Source organism: Amphiura filiformis, chromosome 6 (assembly GCF_039555335.1).
Source record: "Amphiura filiformis chromosome 6, Afil_fr2py, whole genome shotgun sequence".
Taxonomy (NCBI): domain Eukaryota; kingdom Metazoa; phylum Echinodermata; class Ophiuroidea; order Amphilepidida; family Amphiuridae; genus Amphiura; species Amphiura filiformis.
Window position 1 is genome coordinate 73,941,092 of NC_092633.1, and position 17,620 is coordinate 73,958,711.

Consider the following 17,620-nt stretch of genomic DNA (forward strand, 5'->3'; position numbering starts at 1 on the left):
AAGACTTCAGCATACCGGCGAAAGACAAGAGTGTCCTGGAAACTGTGCTATTTCTTGTTTCCTTTGATTGGAGACAAAAATCACAAGAGTGAAGGGCGCAAGTAAGATGTCTTGTATGTACATTTTTCTACGGCCACTAGACAAGCGAAGAAGGAAAACTCTGTTAATAAATCTAGCTGTAGGAGTTGCGACTACAGTTATATTAGCAATCGAAAACCATGACGGCAAACCAAAACTACACTAGGTTTAGAGTCCCTAATTCAGTCTTAACATCTCCTGGTACAGACATCGAGTTGCAAAAATCACATGACGCCTTGCCTCGAAATCCAGATGGAAGGGACAAGTCTGATGAGGGTGTCTGCAGGGGAGAAACAGCTGGAAACCTTCTAAATTCTAAGAATGTCACCTAAATCTCCAGCATGAACGTACGGACAATTCGAGAACAGCAGTGTAGAGTTTCTAATCTCATTGAGTGCAATGTGGAAATATTGGGAATACAAGCGCACCGTATAATTCACGATGAACCAAAAGTACGAAAACATACTGGGCAGGACACTGATTACAACATCAGCAATTAAGAACGATGCGGGAGCTGTAGTTGGATGGGTTGGAATGCTAAACATATACTAGCCAGTGTCCCGGGCCAGTGTGAAAGATCACACAACAACAGAATTCTTATTGTAAACTTCCAGGGAACAACAACTGCTATCGTTACATATTGCCCAACCAATGTAGCTGATGAAGACATGGACACAATAGCCCGGCACAATAGAGAAACACTACGATAGTATGAGGAGAGCCACTGAATCCATCCCAACGCATAACCTCTTGATAGTAATGGTGATTTCAATGCTAGAGTTGGAAGGGAAGATGCTAAATTTACATAACATGACGTCACTAGCAGAAATGGAAAGTACCTTGTGTAACTAGCAACAGAGAGGAATCACAGTTTCGTAAGAAAACTGGAAAATTATGGACACTTACAAGCCCAGGCGGGAATAAATACAAACTGGACTATTATACTTATACAAAGAAAATGGAGGAACAATCTGCAGAACGCCGAGGTATACAATACATTTGCTACTGTGGGTTCCGATCACAGAATAGTGTCGGCAAGAGTAAGACTAAGCCTCAGAAAGAGCAAGACTTTACGAAGAAAGAACCAGTTTGATTGGAAATCCCTGAGCACGGATAGAAATGTTCAAAAGATGCACACCATAGAAGAGCGCAACAGGTTTGAAATCCTTAGAGACATATACATGATATAGAGGAAACAGTCACGGATAAGTAGCCGATTTATCGCTACCATCAAAGCAGCTGAGAAGATCAGCCCTGCAAAGAAACGATCTCGAAGGGCAGACTGTTCTCGTGATCCAAAAGTCATAAGGCAAGACACCATGTCAGGTAGATATGATGTATCAACAGGACACTACTGATGACAAACGAGAGGAGTATAAGAAGGCGAAAACAAACCTTGATGATGCGTACAACAAAGTTATTGAGGCAAATCTAAATAGCAAGTTGCAAGAGTTTGAAAGAGCACATGTCAACTCAAAACATGGTAAAAGTTTGAAACTGATCAACGACATCACTGTTAGTAAGGCATGCAGTACATACAGGTCAGTTGAAGGGAAACACGTAAAGTGAAAGGGTCGCCTATTGGTATAACCACTTCAAAGGCCTTCATGGAAGGCCACCTGACATTGATGATGAGGAAGAAGAAATAACACCGATCTTAGATGATCGCGCAACCAACAGTGCGTGGTTCATTATTATGAAATTCCTTGGTCCTTGGCCTTGGAGACAAAAGTCCTTGGCCTCGGAGGGTTGTCCTTAGCCCCGGATACCATGTCTTTGGCCTTGGCCTCGGATACCAAGTCCTTGGCCTTGTCCTTGGCATTGGCCTCGGATATGAGGTCCTCGACTACAACACTGAAACCAGCCACCTAAAAAGTGTACAGTTTAACACTTTGGTATAGGCCAATATTATAAGATAAATTCATTGAATCGGAGATATTAGTGGCCTGCACCATGTCGAGCAGTGTGGTTGTGTGGGGACCAGCAGTAATAAGCGCTTTGGGATGTTTCATTTATTATATTAAATACATACGTCCAACGTTTTATAAAAGTGATGTATCACTTGTGGGGAAATCCGTCATTATAACAGGTAGGTGAAGTATAAGTTACTAATTATGTTTAATTAAGTTCATAAATGATTATGTTGTATAGTAGAAATTGTGTTTAATAGTAAATGAAATCACGGAGAACATTATTTTGTAATCACGATCGGATCGAGCTACCTATAGACCACTTGACATCACTGTTTATAAACAAAGGCGAGGGACTCGTCTATCGAAATGCTCGAACGAGCCGCTACACTGTTCGATGGCTTTCCTGTATATGAAATGTGGCGGGCGATTTAAAATGCACGTGCCCTAAGCAGACTACGATGCGTACGCACACTGCAGGGCAAAGAACAATGGAAATTGCCATAATGCGCGCGCATACTGCCGGGCAATGACGTCAGATGCCAAGTGGTCTATAAAAATAGCAAAATGATCATTGTTACCGTAAGGTTGCTATTCCATTGTATGGTAGTAGTATCCAGGATGGATCGCGGCCCTTTACTATTCTGAACACTAACTCGAGATCATACTCTATCTGAAATGACATACTGCAGTTGCTGTACATTTTCCTATACACAATACACAGTGCTCTCACCATTGACGTGTGACCTCTACAAACAGTGTATGTTAGAGGTATAGGGCATATCCTAGTTAACGTCACTGTGTGAAAAATAACCAGCCAATATTTTTTGTACTCTCTGAAATTCTAGAAAATATAGTTTTGTAAGCTTGTAACATGTCCTAAATTTTTAGCTAATTTAGATATATCACTTGGCGGATATTTTTTGTACTTGCTGTCAATCAAGAATAATGTATACATTACATGTAGGCTAAAACTGAGACGTTGGGGCATCTGCAAATGTTCGTACCTCCCTGATATGTAAATGATAGATAACAGCAAAAACAGCTCCCATATCTGTCCATAACTTTGGTCAGTGCAGCGAGTCAGGGTATTTCAAGTGGTTGATTATTGAATGGCAAGTGTCATATTTGGGCATAAGTGCAGTCCATCATTCAATGTGGAGGATAGACGAGACTTTATCGATTGATTTTGCTGGAGTAGTTTCCTGTTAACCAGGTTTAAGTACTGCAAAGGTCGAATCATGTTTGCTGTGCAGCATAACTGCACTATGATAGGTTTACTAGGGGGTGGCGAAGCAAGCGTGTGGGCATGGTCAGGACAAAGCTTGGTCCAGGGGTCAAGGGTCCCGAGCAAAATGAAATTGAAATAAGGCCTGATAAAGGAGATGTTAAAAGGGCCCGCACTGCTCCTTGTCCATGGGTACCCGCGAACGAGATTTACATTTTATGATCAGACATTTTCTAACTGTATTTTAGCTATATATATAAAGCGCCAGTGCCGTACTAACGCTGTTACTTTCCTATTCGGCGAAGATGACAATTTTGACGTCCTTGTCTGTTTACAAACAGATCGAGAGGTAGACAAAAGACCTGTCAAAACTGTTCCGGTTGTCTACCACTCAACTATCAGAAGGATGGTCCTTAAAGACCCATTCAGTGATCCCAGTGCAACTTGGTGCCAAAAAATTAAAATTGTTTATAAATTGCTTAAAAGTAAGTCATTCAAATTGTCATTTGGTATTTTTGAAATGACAAATTTGGCCAAAAAAAACGAAGAAAAGAGCAGTACTGACGAAGTTGAAGCCCCATTCAAATACATGTAGCTAATTTAGATACTGTCAGTATCTAAATTACAGATTCGTGTAAAATGTCTTATTTTGTCTGAAATACACAGCTTTTGGCTGAATCACAGGCTATGTTAGCACATCTATGACAATGACAAAGGTACCAAAATCTGAATTTTGATTGATCATCCGGATGAGCAAATCACTGAATGGGCCTTTAATAGAGTGATTCACGGAACAGGGATTAAAAACCTGTCAAAGTGGTACCATGGTACCATAGTCCGTCAGGAAAGCCCACGCCTTCTTGACGGATTATTCTATTGTCCAGTTTACCATCAAGATTTTGAATGCAACCAGAGCACGATCGACAGTAAATAAATATTTTGTTACCGGACTAATAGAGCGCCATGTGTCAGAAACCGTGGGGTCTCATTTTAATCTATTTCAATCATAATCATTGATCAGCTTTATAGTAAGCCAAATAATTAAATCAAGGTACCAGTTATGTTCACCCTGTATATCCTAAACAAAGATGAATATGCTAAAATTAAAACCAGTAGCTAATACCTGTACCCTTTAGCTCTGATATAAGACCCCACTTGTTGAAATTGGTTGAGAATTAAATAAATTGTGTTCTAAAACCCAAAGAAATAACGAAATCAAAAGTTGCACTTTCATGTTCCTATAAATGGAAAGCACGTCGCTAGTTTTATGTGCAAATCAATGGAAACACGGCGCTAGTTCTCTTGTTCGAGAATGCTTTGTGTACAAATCAATACTAGGGCATTTAATCAGGTAATGGAGCAAAACTGCAACTTTTGAATTGGCATCTTCCTTAGATTTTGGATCATTGTGGCTTTATTTCTTGACCAAATTTAACGAGTTGGGTCTTAAATCCGGGGTGAAAGATGCAGCTATTGGTTTTTGGCTCTAATTGTGACATATCCGCCTTTGTTTAGGATAACAATAACTGGTACCTTAATTGTTTTGCAGACTGTATTAATGGAATGTTTTGCAATGCAGTACGACGCAGGCCTTGCCGTTTGAGGCGAGCGATCGCTCTCGTAACATCATAAGTACTAGTAATCGATAGATAACAAAAATAGCGCCAAAACCTTTTCCAAATAACTTTGTGCTGAGTGGTTATTAATTTAAAATAGGTTGTTTTGTCAAAACTTAAAAAATCACCATTTTTACGCAATATTCTGTACCTTTTTTTAAAAACATTCGATTTTTAAAATCTTAAATTCTTATAAGAAAGCTAAATATATGTAATATTTAGAATTCAAATCAATACGACTATATAATAACAATGAAATCATACCTAACAAATTTAACTTTCCCGGTATGGATTATTCTGGGATACCCTGTAGCTTAATCTATTTTACCCCTATCCACCTGTAGTGGCTTTACACAACCCTTAAAGGTACAGGAAAGGAAGTATGGCGTATATAATAGCATTATCATATTAGATTTAGTCATATGAAATACAAGCGATAACTGCAAATGAGGTTCATCCCAAGGATAAGAAAACACTGAGCAGTATATTACCGGGATATTACTTAGTATATAATTAACTCCCATTGTGTGCTCTCGCAAATTACCAAACTATTTCGCACTGTAAAGCAAAATAAATAAGCTGAAAATAGAGTCATACAGGTCCTATCTCCATAATCAAATACCCACCGTTTTTGTTATATTCCTTGTTTATCAGAAATTAATCGTGGCGTGAAACCCATACTTTCTGCTCACTTTAGCGGGTCGTGTTTACAATGTGTTTCACTACAATAACAATACAGATGTCGTTATCGATATGTCATGGGACGCACCAGCTAATTTGAATTATTCTATTTGTGCAAATTATCAACAACCTTTCAGCTTACTTTCACAAATACAACAATCACATTCCCTGACGTTCAACACTGACTGCGTGTTAACAAACCATAAAGTTGTTTAACGCAACATTTTTGAGACACACTGTACTGTAAACCAGCCAACTGAAAAGTGTACAGTTTGGTATAGGCCAATATATAAGATAAATTCATTGAATCAGAGATATTAGTTGGTGCACCATGTCGAGCAGTGTGGTTGTGTGGGGACCAGCAGTAATAAGCGCTTTGGGATGTTTCATTTATTATATTAAATACATACGTCCAACGTTTTATAAAAGTGATGTATCACTTGTGGGGAAAACCGTCATTATAACAGGTAAGTGAAGTATAAGTTACTAATTATGTTTAATTAAGATAATTAGTTAATTAAGGTCCCGGGATAAATGATTATGTTTTAGAGTAGAAATTGTGTTTAATGGTGAATGAAATCACGGAGAACATTTCTAATCACGATCGGATCGGATCGAGCTGCCCTCCGTATAAAACTAGCAACTGAAATGTGCAAATATTTACTTGACTAGAGATTAGATGGGAATCGAAAAGATTATTAAAGTCTTACCGTTGCTATTCCACTCTATGGTAGTGGTATCCAGGATGGATTGCGGCCCTTAACTATTCTCCACACTAACTCAAGATACTCTATCTAAATTACAGGTTTATTAGGGGGGCGTAACAAGCATGTGGACAGGGAGGACAAATCTTGGCTCAGGGGCCCCGAGCAAAATCGAAATTGAAATAAAGGCCTGATAAAGGATATGTTTAAAGGGCCCGCGCTACCCCTTGTTCATGGGTGCCCCCGAGGGAGGCTCTTAGTACATTTATGATCGGACATTTTCTTACTGTATTTCAGCTATATAGAGCGCAATGAGTCGAAAACTCTGGGGCAAAATTGAACAAAAAATGTCATGTCCATCGTCTCTTTTCACCATGTTCATTAGTGACCGAGGTTTGAATGGTAGAGATTTGCATCTCATGAATGCGCACCATCGGAAATTAGACTGCCCGCGTTTTCGACGTAATTAGCTCGTGTCTGTTGCACACCGTCGAACTCGAATCAAGTATCGAACATCCTGAATATACCTCATAATTGTTATGAGGTTTTCTTAATTTAACGGTATGAAGACATGCACGATATCCCAAGTTAAGACAAAGGTTCAGAACATCACGTTCCCGGGATCACGTTATTCGTGTTATTAGACCACGACTATAAAGATAAGCTAAGATACATGAACAGCACAGGTAAAGAAACAAATATAACACACTATAAAGTATACTGATAACAGGGAAAAAATCTTTTTTCTCTGATAAAACAACTTAAAGCTGACTTCGATGATCAAATTCAGTAGCAAATGTTAATTTGGACAAGAAAATTCAAATTTAGCAAAACATAATACTCTTTTCTCTAAAATAACCAATTCTGAAAAAGATTAAAATGAGGTTTATCCTTAGTGTAAGAGAGCACGAAATACTTATTGGATTAGAGTTCGGGTTAGGGTTAGGGTTAGGGTAAGGGTTAGGGTAGGATTAGAGTTAGGGTTAGGGTAAGGATTATTTTTGTTTGGCATTCTCTTACACGAAGGATACACCTAAAATGAACTATCATATGCTCAGCTTATATTGATGGAATGTTTTGTCATTTCAATTCGTTACCATTTTTAAAAATTAGTTTACCAAATTAAGTTTCATTTTAAAATGGAGCGAATCGTCAAGTCCTTTTCTAGAGATCATTATTCTAATGAGACACAACTTTAAGGGGGTACTACACCCCTGCCCAATTTTGTGCTTATTTTTGCATTTTTCTCAAAAATTATAGCGCATTGGCATGATTGGTGACAAGTAAGATATGTATATTATAGGGGCAAGGGCTACAACTACTTCACTGGCAATTTTATTTCAGCACAGACAACAGTTGTGGAGTTACAGTCAAAAATGAGGGAAAACCAATATTTGATAAATAAATCAATAACTGCTTGCCGTGAGTTGCTGAATTTTCAGTGCAGTAATTGTAGGCTTTGCCCCTATAATATACATCTTACCTGTCACCAAATGCGCTATAATTTTTGAGAAAAATGCAAAATTGTCCAGGGGTGTAGTACCCCCTTAAGCAATAATATTGATACGAGTAGTAGTGAGAGTGTGCCTTTTGAGCCTAGTACTATACAAAGTACAAAACATCCATTTAAAATATGTAAATCAAGTCTTTTTATAATATGTAAATTCAGTTTTGAAAAAAAGGCAATGCAATTTATCCGAACAATTGTGTAAAAACACTAGGTTTTGACAATAAAGGAATATCGACCTTGCAGGTTAAATAAAGATAAACAAACGAAATAAAACTCGAGCACTTGTTGTGGATGGCAAACAAAAGCTGGTTAAAAGTAAACAATAGTAAATACAATATATTCAAATGGTAAATTTTTATAACCTTCACGAGTCCAAAATTTGCTGTCATTAACTCCAATGGCTTAAATACTGATAAACCACAGGTTGTGTAAACCCAATGGGCAAATATAATTTACTTCACGTTTTTTTGTATTTTTGTATTTCGTGTATGTAATTTAGTATTTTAAGATCAGTATGAATGAAGCCACGTTGAAATTTTAAAAATCAATTTTACTTATACATTTCAAAATAAGAATTTAAATCACAGTTCAAATCCACACGTGGCTATATTGCTAATGTACATAAAACGTACAACTGTATGAATATTGAAATGTTTCCTGTACAGAACTAGAGATCACAAAGTACAATCAACGTATTTATTCATCCGAATAATCGTTATTTTGTGGAAATTTAATTAGTCAACAGATGTGCAGCTATACAGTAGTGTTTTAAGCTGGTTTATTTATGCATCCGTTGCAATATTATGCAAAAGTATATCGGTAGTAATAAACAGAAATCCATAAACTGGACTTGGAAAATATAATAAGTTCTAGATGCCTACATATTAATATTTTACATAATGTTTATTTTTTTGTAACTCTACATGTCAATTTTTGCAAGTACTGAGAGGGATTTTTTTTAAATTTTGAAATACCCTTGTACTATACATTTCCTACATGATTATTTATAATAATGTTCTCGTGATTTATAATTTTAAGGGTTAGTGTTGGCTGTTTGGCTTAAGGTTTACATGGTTTAGTTGTTTTAAGGGGTATAGGATTAAAGTTAAAGATGCATGAAGCATGCTTTTATTACTTGGGGTTAGTGAAAGGTGCCACAGTTTTTTTTAATTATAATTGTTAATGCAATCATGATATCGCTCAACCGTTTTTACGATTTGAAATGGAATGTTTTCCTATGTTTCGGGGGTTGATAGCAAGAAAGCCTATAGCTCACAATGTGAGTTCAGGCTTTCTGGTTTTCAATCCTCGATTTGTTTCACATTTGAATTTGTGTCTATTATGACGCGAAATACGCTTAGTTGTAGATTAATTCCCCTCCGAACTGCCTTTACAAATGCGGTTCGGAGGGGAACATGGCCTCGTATATGGGCTCTAAAATTGAAACATAAAATATGGCTTCTGTCATCCCACTCGCCTTAACATTTCTTACTTCCATATTATGTAGTCATTTAAAACAGTTCATTTTTTCTATTGCATAATTTCGTGAGTATTTTCAAACTACATCAACTTGAAACTCGGGCATGGGGCATAATGTTAATGAAAGTCTTATTGGATTTTATTTTTCAATACAGACATAAATGCTATTATGTTCAATTGTTTTGCTTTTAAGGCGCAAGGTTAATAAGTCATATTTGTATAGCTTGTTTTCTGTTTTCTGGGGGCAAATGCCTGTTATTCAAGGAGCCTTTAGGGAATGTTTTAAAGGCGCGCTTCTCGACATAATGCTTTAAGAATACAACAAACACCTCGTACAATGGCAAAACGGAGTATTTTACATTAATTTTTCTGACGTGTACTTCCTTTTTTCCTTTTGAGTTGATATAGTATTCTTATTATGTTTTTCACTTGAAACGGCTACAACTAGTAAGAAGGTATAAGTGAAGATATTCAGGATACTAAGTGTATTTTATTGTAGACTAAGTATGCCTATAACTTATATTAATATAAATGAAAATATGCCTGAAAAAGCGTCATTATATTCCTTTGGAATTAAGGTTAATTCACATAAAAATATAAAGAAAATTAAGAAAACCGGGGAAATACACAAAATATAAATAGGGTTGAAGTTAGAATGTGGAAATATGGGAACTTGGCACGGTCAAGATGTAATCTTATTTTTCGTAAAAGCCAAAGGTGCTGCCACCCTTTATACCCATTAGCAGATCTATACTAGGCCAAATGGGTTTCTGGACACCTTTGTTTGGTGAGATGCGATAAGAAAGTTATTACTTGTTGCCCGCTTCGCAATATTATAGATTTACATCCACATTTTCTCAAGTTTACAAATTAGAGAGTTTTATACTTGAAAACAAAAATTGCAAGTTTAAACTGTTATACCCTCTTTCTTGTTTAGGGTTTTATGCTTGCACGGGAAAGGGTTAACACGAAAAACGTCGTACATTCTTAAGAAACTTATTATGAGGATTTTAAGGGTATCTGATTACCGAAGTGACATTAACACTATTCAACAACAAGTTTCATTATACCCAGATGATTACTTTTGATCGAAAAGGTGTATGTTATTAACTCGATTGCAAGAAAAACACCTTTCATCTGGTTCTGGTATCGTGCATTATACAGTAAAGAAAGTGTCAAGTACTTCTGAATAAACCTTTATTAAATTCAATGATCTGGTTCGTTTTTAAGAAAAATATATTTTCTTCTTACCTTCACATCTTGTCTTTTAATATCATGCTTGAGGCGAGGATTTTTATGCTCATGTATATTTTTTAGAACTTTGTTGAGAAGTATTTCAAGATTTTGATGTATTTATATGTAAATGCACATGTAATAGCAGGTATTTACTAAGTATGCTAAGTGTGGAACGCTCCAAAGAAACGTTTGTATAATATCCTGATCCTCTTTTGCCTTTTGCATATTTTGTGTCTGAAAGGCTTTGGTTTTAAAGTTTGGGTTTTGGATAGGTTTACAAGCTCGGACAAAAACAGCTACGAAATGTTAATGCCTCTCAGCAAGGCACCCACATTTTTGTATGAATAAATAAGACGGTTAAATGTGGTTTTAGGTTACGGTTAGGATTCAAGTTTCGAATTAGATTTAGGATTATTACCTGAACTAGAGTAGTGATAGAATAAAGTTAGGATTAGGAGTAACGGTTGGAATCAGGATCAGGTAGATGGTGAACTTGAGCCTGATGGGTTAGGTACTCACCGAAAACAGCTGAAACTCTGAACGCTGCCACTAATTGCATTCGGAAAATTTATTTAGCTAATGACTTGCTAGTAATCATGCATGATTGCTTTAATAGTATTTTCTATATTTATCTATGATGAATCTAATTGCTTTCACTTGATACTTAATTGCTGAGAGTCACACATGAATAAGTTGTGACTGTTTGGTAATTGAAAAAAAAAATGTATACATGTTATGTTGTATTGTGTTCGGGCTTTTTAAATCCAATTATGATTTGCACAAATTTACATCTTGTTGGTAAAAGTATAGTTTGACACCAAATGCATCTGATACCGTTTCCCACAAGATAAAGAGTTATTAAAGTTGCCAGTGGACCCCAGGAGATATGATTCGTGGAGCATGACAAAAATTGAAATAAAACAAAGAACAAATTTGTACTGACTAATTGACCAGGTTAATCATGAAGAAACCACATCAAAATGCTAAGTAATCCGCTTTTATGCATCTTATTACTTGAAATAGCATGCAAATATCTTATTCGGTAGATTTTATTTTTAATGTCGAAGAACTCTTATAGGAACTCTTTCTTTAGGATGGTTGCTTTGCCAAAAATGATAACGTTCTATGCACCGTTGACTAATTACATGAACATTATAAATATATCATCTCCTTTCTTGTTGCTCAATTGTAAATGCGTGACTAAATCTTCATTAACTGAAACAAATTTGACAAACAGTTACTTCCTTTTCACTTTTCACCGTACAATACAGGTAGCAACTCTGGCATAGGTAAGGAAACAGCAGTGGACTTGGTAAAGCGAGGTGCCCGAGTCATTTTGGCGTGTCGAAACGCAGACAGAGCCACAAAGGCACTCAACGAGATCAGACAAAGATCAGGAAATAATCAGGCCGATGTAGTGTTTAGAAAATTAGACCTTGCCGATAGAGATTCCATTCATAAATTTGCCCAACGGTGCCTTCAAGAAGAACAATGCATCAACATTCTGATCAATAACGCAGGTAAATCAATCAATTATCCTTTTAGTTAAAATAAATGTGTAACTAAGATTTTAAAGCAATTAACAAAAATCCGTTCATCCTTTGAAATATTCTTAATGCAACTTGTTATCGTAGCTCTGATTCATTAATCCTTCGCTGCACAAGACTACTTAAGTACTACTTAAGTGGTTCTATAACAATTACAATGTGGAAATTATAATTATAATAACTTCCATTACAATAAAAAGGAATCCTGCAACGATCACGTGTGATTATGTCGTTCTATGTGTCGACCAATGTGCTATTTTTAGCACCATCATGAAAATTAATTTTTCTCGACTTTTTGTAGTTGTTACAATATTGTCAGCAAGGGTATATATTTATCATGAAAATTTATTTTTCTCGACTTTTTTGTAGTTGTTACAATATTGTCAGCAAGGGTATATATTTATCATGAAAATTTATTTTTCTCGACTTTTTGTAGTTGGTACAATATTGTCAGCTAGGGAATAAAAAATTTATTTACCATGAAAATTTATTTTTCTCGACTTTTTGTAGTTGTTACAATATTGTCAGCTAGGGTATATATTTATCATGAAAATTTATTTTTCTCGTCTTTTTGTAGTTGTTACAATATTGTCAGCTAGGGTATATATTTCAAGTTATTAATTTTATTTATATGATGCAGTCCACATCACCTCTGATTTCGGGCATATAGTTTTGCTGAAAATAATAAACAGTCATTTTAATGTATTTTATTTAATCTATCTCCCTTTCATTAGTTACAAAAATGGTAATGTCATATGCATACACAGATATCATGGTATTGTGAGCTACATATTTTCTTGTGGAGGTTTGAGACCGTTAACTCGATTCGATTGTTATATATTTATAAACTTTCGATTGCTATTGTGAACAATAAAGATGACAGAACATACCCTTGTCTAATTCCCTTCTCTGATGAAAACAAAAATTACACATTTATATCTTGGCAATCTGATGTACATTATAAATCGTATTTATCAATTTTATAAATTCATATCAGAAATTATGTTATTTTAATACTGAAGCCATATTTCAACTTCTATTAACTTGCTAAAAACGTAGCATAGCAACTGATATATTTCGCTTTTCCGTGTTATATGTCTTCAATCGTTCAAACATTTTGCTCCTAATTCTCCCTTTGATGTAACCAGGCTTTTCAGGATCAATAAAAAAATAACATTTTGTAATAGTCCATAGAGTTTTAGTAGCTTGTATAATTTTATTAATGTGATAGGTCTCTTCCAATATGATCATTCTTCTCTGGATATGTCTTTTCCTCTAGGTATTAATGTAACAGTATTTCATGGTCAGCTAGTTCCAAACTTAATTCGGGGTCATGGTTCTCCTTTTCTATCGTATTGTAGTTTGACGCAATGTTTGTTTGTCTCTTTCATTTTCTTTGTTTGTTTTATCATTATAGCTTAGTTACATCTTGAAATATTCCTTACAAAGCAAGGAACAAAGTTGACAAAAGTTGTCTGTGCAATTCCGAAAATGGAAATAAACCAAGTTGATTGAAGAACTGAAACTTAAAAAAGAAATGGTTAAGAATTTAAAGGTGAAGCAAAATCTTTGTAATGAGAATGAAGGATAAAAGTAGATTAAGAGAAACGTGCCTTCAAATAATGGTGTCAATATCAGGGCAACCAATGCGTGTGGGAACGACCCACTTTTCAACAATTTTCACATGATTGCAGAAAGTCAAATGGCTCAAAATTAAAGAGTAAACTATAATAATAGAGCATAACGATAGTTTAATCAAGAAAATATATTTATACTTACAATAGTGGTGTAATATAGCAAAACTATTTAAACTGCTATTTTCGTAATGACTATTCTATTGCACATTCAACCGCAACTTGTCGTGTCTCTGCCTTTTTGTCTTTCTTTCTATATCTTTCTGTCTGTCTCTTTCTCTGTCTATCTGTCTGTCTCTTTTTCTGTCTATCTGTCTCTGTTTCTCTCTATTTCTTTCTTTCTATGTCTCTATGTCATTGTTTCTTTCTGTCTACTCTCTAAATATAAAAGGGTGAACGTGATGAAAATGCGGAGACAATTTCATTCCAATGGAAATAAAAGAGTGAAAATTTCACAGTGGGGGAAAAGTGAAAGTCACTCTAAAAAGAGTGATATATGGAATGATTATTGCAGGCAATTTTACTCTTTAATGTTTGGAGAGTATTTCTACCCTATACCCGCTCTCTTATACTAAAAAGGGGAAAACATGAATTTGTTTAATTTAAAATGCACTTTTTCGACTTTTAAATTCCAGGTACATTTACAAGTAACGGTGGTAAAATAGAAGGATATGACAGACAAATCTGGGTCAACCATTTTGGACATTTTCTCCTCACAAATTTACTCCTTGATTTGTTAAAAAGAGCGCTCCAAGCAGGATCATTAACATTTCTTCCGTGGTCCATGCAATACCAAAAGAGTTTATCTACTTGAGAAAGACAAGTTTTCCCGAGCAACCAGATTTATTTAAATATAGCGCTAGTAAGCTAGCAAATGTGCTTTTTACGAAAGAATTGTCGAGAAAACTTGAGAATACAGGAGTGTCTGTGTTTTGTGTTCATCCGGGATACGTTTTCACAAGTATGTCACCAAAATATACGTGGTAAGTAGAGAATGTATTAATGAGGAAATGTATTAATTGATCATCACTTCATTCTTCATTAATAATAATTTAATTTTAATGGTAGTTAAAAATTTTACACCCCATAAACATTCATGAGCAAATCATGTCACTTTATTGGTCAATCACAAACAAAACGACCTATTTCACAGTTCAAAAACATATGTGCATAATGTTGTTGTGTTTATTTTTATTTTTTTATAAGTTCATTCTTTTTTATTCTTTTTTGCTACAGGCCTATCTTTACCTCAGCAAAGGCTGGCGCACAGACATCAATATACTGTGCCGTGGAAGATTCTATAACACCTTTCTCTGGCAGATACTTTGCTCATTGCCAACTTGAGAATGAATCTAAACTAGCCAAAGATGAAACATTAGCGAGAGAAGTGTGGGATCTCAGCATGCATGTTACTGGCTTACAATAAAAATGCGTCCTTATCAATAGTCACTATTTCACCATGTTATGGTAACGGTATCACCGTAACATTTACTTAGAGATAGGGGACAGACAATATAGATTGCACAAAAATGCCTTAAAGTTACATTAAACTAGCTAGCAAGGCACAGGGGACATAATTATATAGCATATCATCCATAGCGCAAGGATGCCGTAATTTTTCTTCATAATTACCAAAGTGATTTCACATGCTATGAAACTGACTACCAAAAAAACAACTTATTATGATTTCGGTTTTGTTTATATCTCAATGTTTTATACTTAACGCGAGTCGGTGAGTTTAAAGGGTAATTATAATCATGACAAAGTATGTTGCGATAACACTGGCTTAAGACTAGAAAAGCTTTAGAAAAGTTGCACATATTATTATATAAATATATTTCATAACTTTTATTTTGGAAGGGAAAAGACAAGTAGACATTTGTCGACGCATATGTATGAGTTAGTATGCCTTCCTCGAGGCAGTAAAGTAAAACTAACTTTTGTAGCTTTTTGTTATTTTCTCAAAAGTATATGTTAGGTTATAGCTAACAAGTAGAGAATTTACACAATTTTAGTGTCATTATAGTAACTTTGTGGGAAGCATGATAGAGATTGCACCTAACCTTAATACAGTTTTAAATATGGGTCCATTTTAATGTCGTGAAGACGAAGAAGGCATTGCTATCCATAACAGCTTCGTGCGATTCAATAACCTGACTCCTCATTATACCGTTCCCAAGTGCCAAGTTCACACCGTTTTGCAACAAAGGTATTGAAATCAATGGACAGGCAAATCTGGGTCAACCATTTTGGACATTTTCTTCTCACAAATTTACTCCTTGATTTGTTAAAAAATAACGCTCCAAGCAGGATCATTAACATTTCTTCCGTAGTTCATGCAATACCAAAAGAGTTCATCTACTTGAGAATGACAAGTTTTCCCGAGCAACCAGATTTATTCAAATATAGCGCTAGTAAGCTAGCAAACGTGCTTTTTACGAAAGAATTGTCGATCCGTTGATATGTACTACAATTGACACCTACATGTATTAGACTGTGTTCCTATACTTAACTAACCAAGATTGCTATCTTAGGGGAGAGCGGGGAGTGTTCGCCCTATATTTTTCTGACCAGCCTAGCGATGTCAATTTTAAGGTTAGGGATGACCTGATTAGCCCATGTGAAAGCCCTATGTCATAGCTATATACAGCCACAATCCCAGAACTATAGGCCTTACAATGGCAACAGGATAGAGCAAACAAAAAAGTTTTGCAAAGTGGCGAACTTGCCCCATATTGGGGCAGGTTCGCCCATATGGTGGGGTAAGTTCACCCTAATCACAAAAAAGGTTTAAACATTGCATAACAATAACATATTAAATGCAAACATTTAGCAAGAGTATACAGGGCATTCATTCTCTTCTGGGGAGTCACTAAATGTGTTGTAGGGGTCGGGTCAGGGTAAAATGTAGGGGTCCAAAGTGAGCTTAAACGTATCATGTTTACAACTTCGGGGAGATTATGGATTAGGACATAAACGGTGGTATGAGTAATACTCATACCACATAACTTTAAAAACATGCTTTTCAGTAGTTTGACCTTGTTTAATGGTATAATTATAAATATTTTGCATAATACGCTGATGGGGCAGGTCCGCCCTCCAGTTTGGGGGGTAAGTACGCCCGGGGAAGATGTAGGGCGAACATGCCCCATCCTCAAAAGGGCGAACGTGCCCCTTGTGCACATTTTTATATTTTCTTCAGGGTATGCAAAATACAAATCGAACAATGAGTTTATAACTGCATTAAATCTTTGACAAATCCCATATGTTCCCAATACAGATTTCCATTAAAACCATCTGTATTTATGTATCAATGATAATACAACATTATTAATGCAAGAAAAAGTTACGTTTTGGTGTCATTTTTTTGTTTTGGCTGCAGTTCGATGAACACGTCCCTATATGTCACGTAGCTAATATGAGAAGTTTATAATGACCTATGTCACCTAATTTTGCCATCACCAAGTTCCCCGATAGCTGTTGTGCTGAGAAACAATGGGTGGGCGAACCTGCCCCTAGGGCGAACACTCCCCGCTATCATTGTCCTGCCATTTGAGATTAACAGATTAACCACGATTTGGGGCGCCAAACTTATGAATGTTGTAAAGTATAAATTATTTTGTTATTTTGCCCTATTTTATGGTTTAAGTTTGTTCTCTATCAAGTTCTTGCCTCGCGTGCTGCAATGCAATGTTAAACCAGACGACTAGAGGGAGCACATGAATAATGATTTTACCAAGTAAACAATACTATGTTTGAAATAAATATGTCACTGTGACTTACGATTTATTGCATGTATTGTAAAACAATTAGTTCAGCTGATTTTACATATTTTGGAATAAATAGGCCCACATAAGTAATTTCATGTTTTCTATAGAACAACATATTTTGACATTTCAGATCATAGGGCAACATATAACCCTTTACATGCGTGTAATAATATATCAAGCTTTAACGGTAGCTAGAGCACACGACAGTTTGCAATAACAAGATTTTT

At 35.7% G+C, this 17,620-nt stretch overlaps 1 long non-coding RNA gene across 1 annotated transcript; it reads left to right on the top strand.

The window, feature by feature from the left end:
- The first annotated feature begins 5,796 nt into the window (after nucleotides 1-5,796).
- Nucleotides 5,797-16,150, top strand: LOC140156009 (uncharacterized). Its single transcript, XR_011859450.1, has 4 exons — nucleotides 5,797-5,980; nucleotides 11,714-11,962; nucleotides 14,259-14,606; nucleotides 14,860-16,150. It is a non-coding gene; the product is annotated as an uncharacterized lncRNA (long non-coding RNA).
- The last annotated feature ends 1,470 nt before the right edge of the window (nucleotides 16,151-17,620 follow it).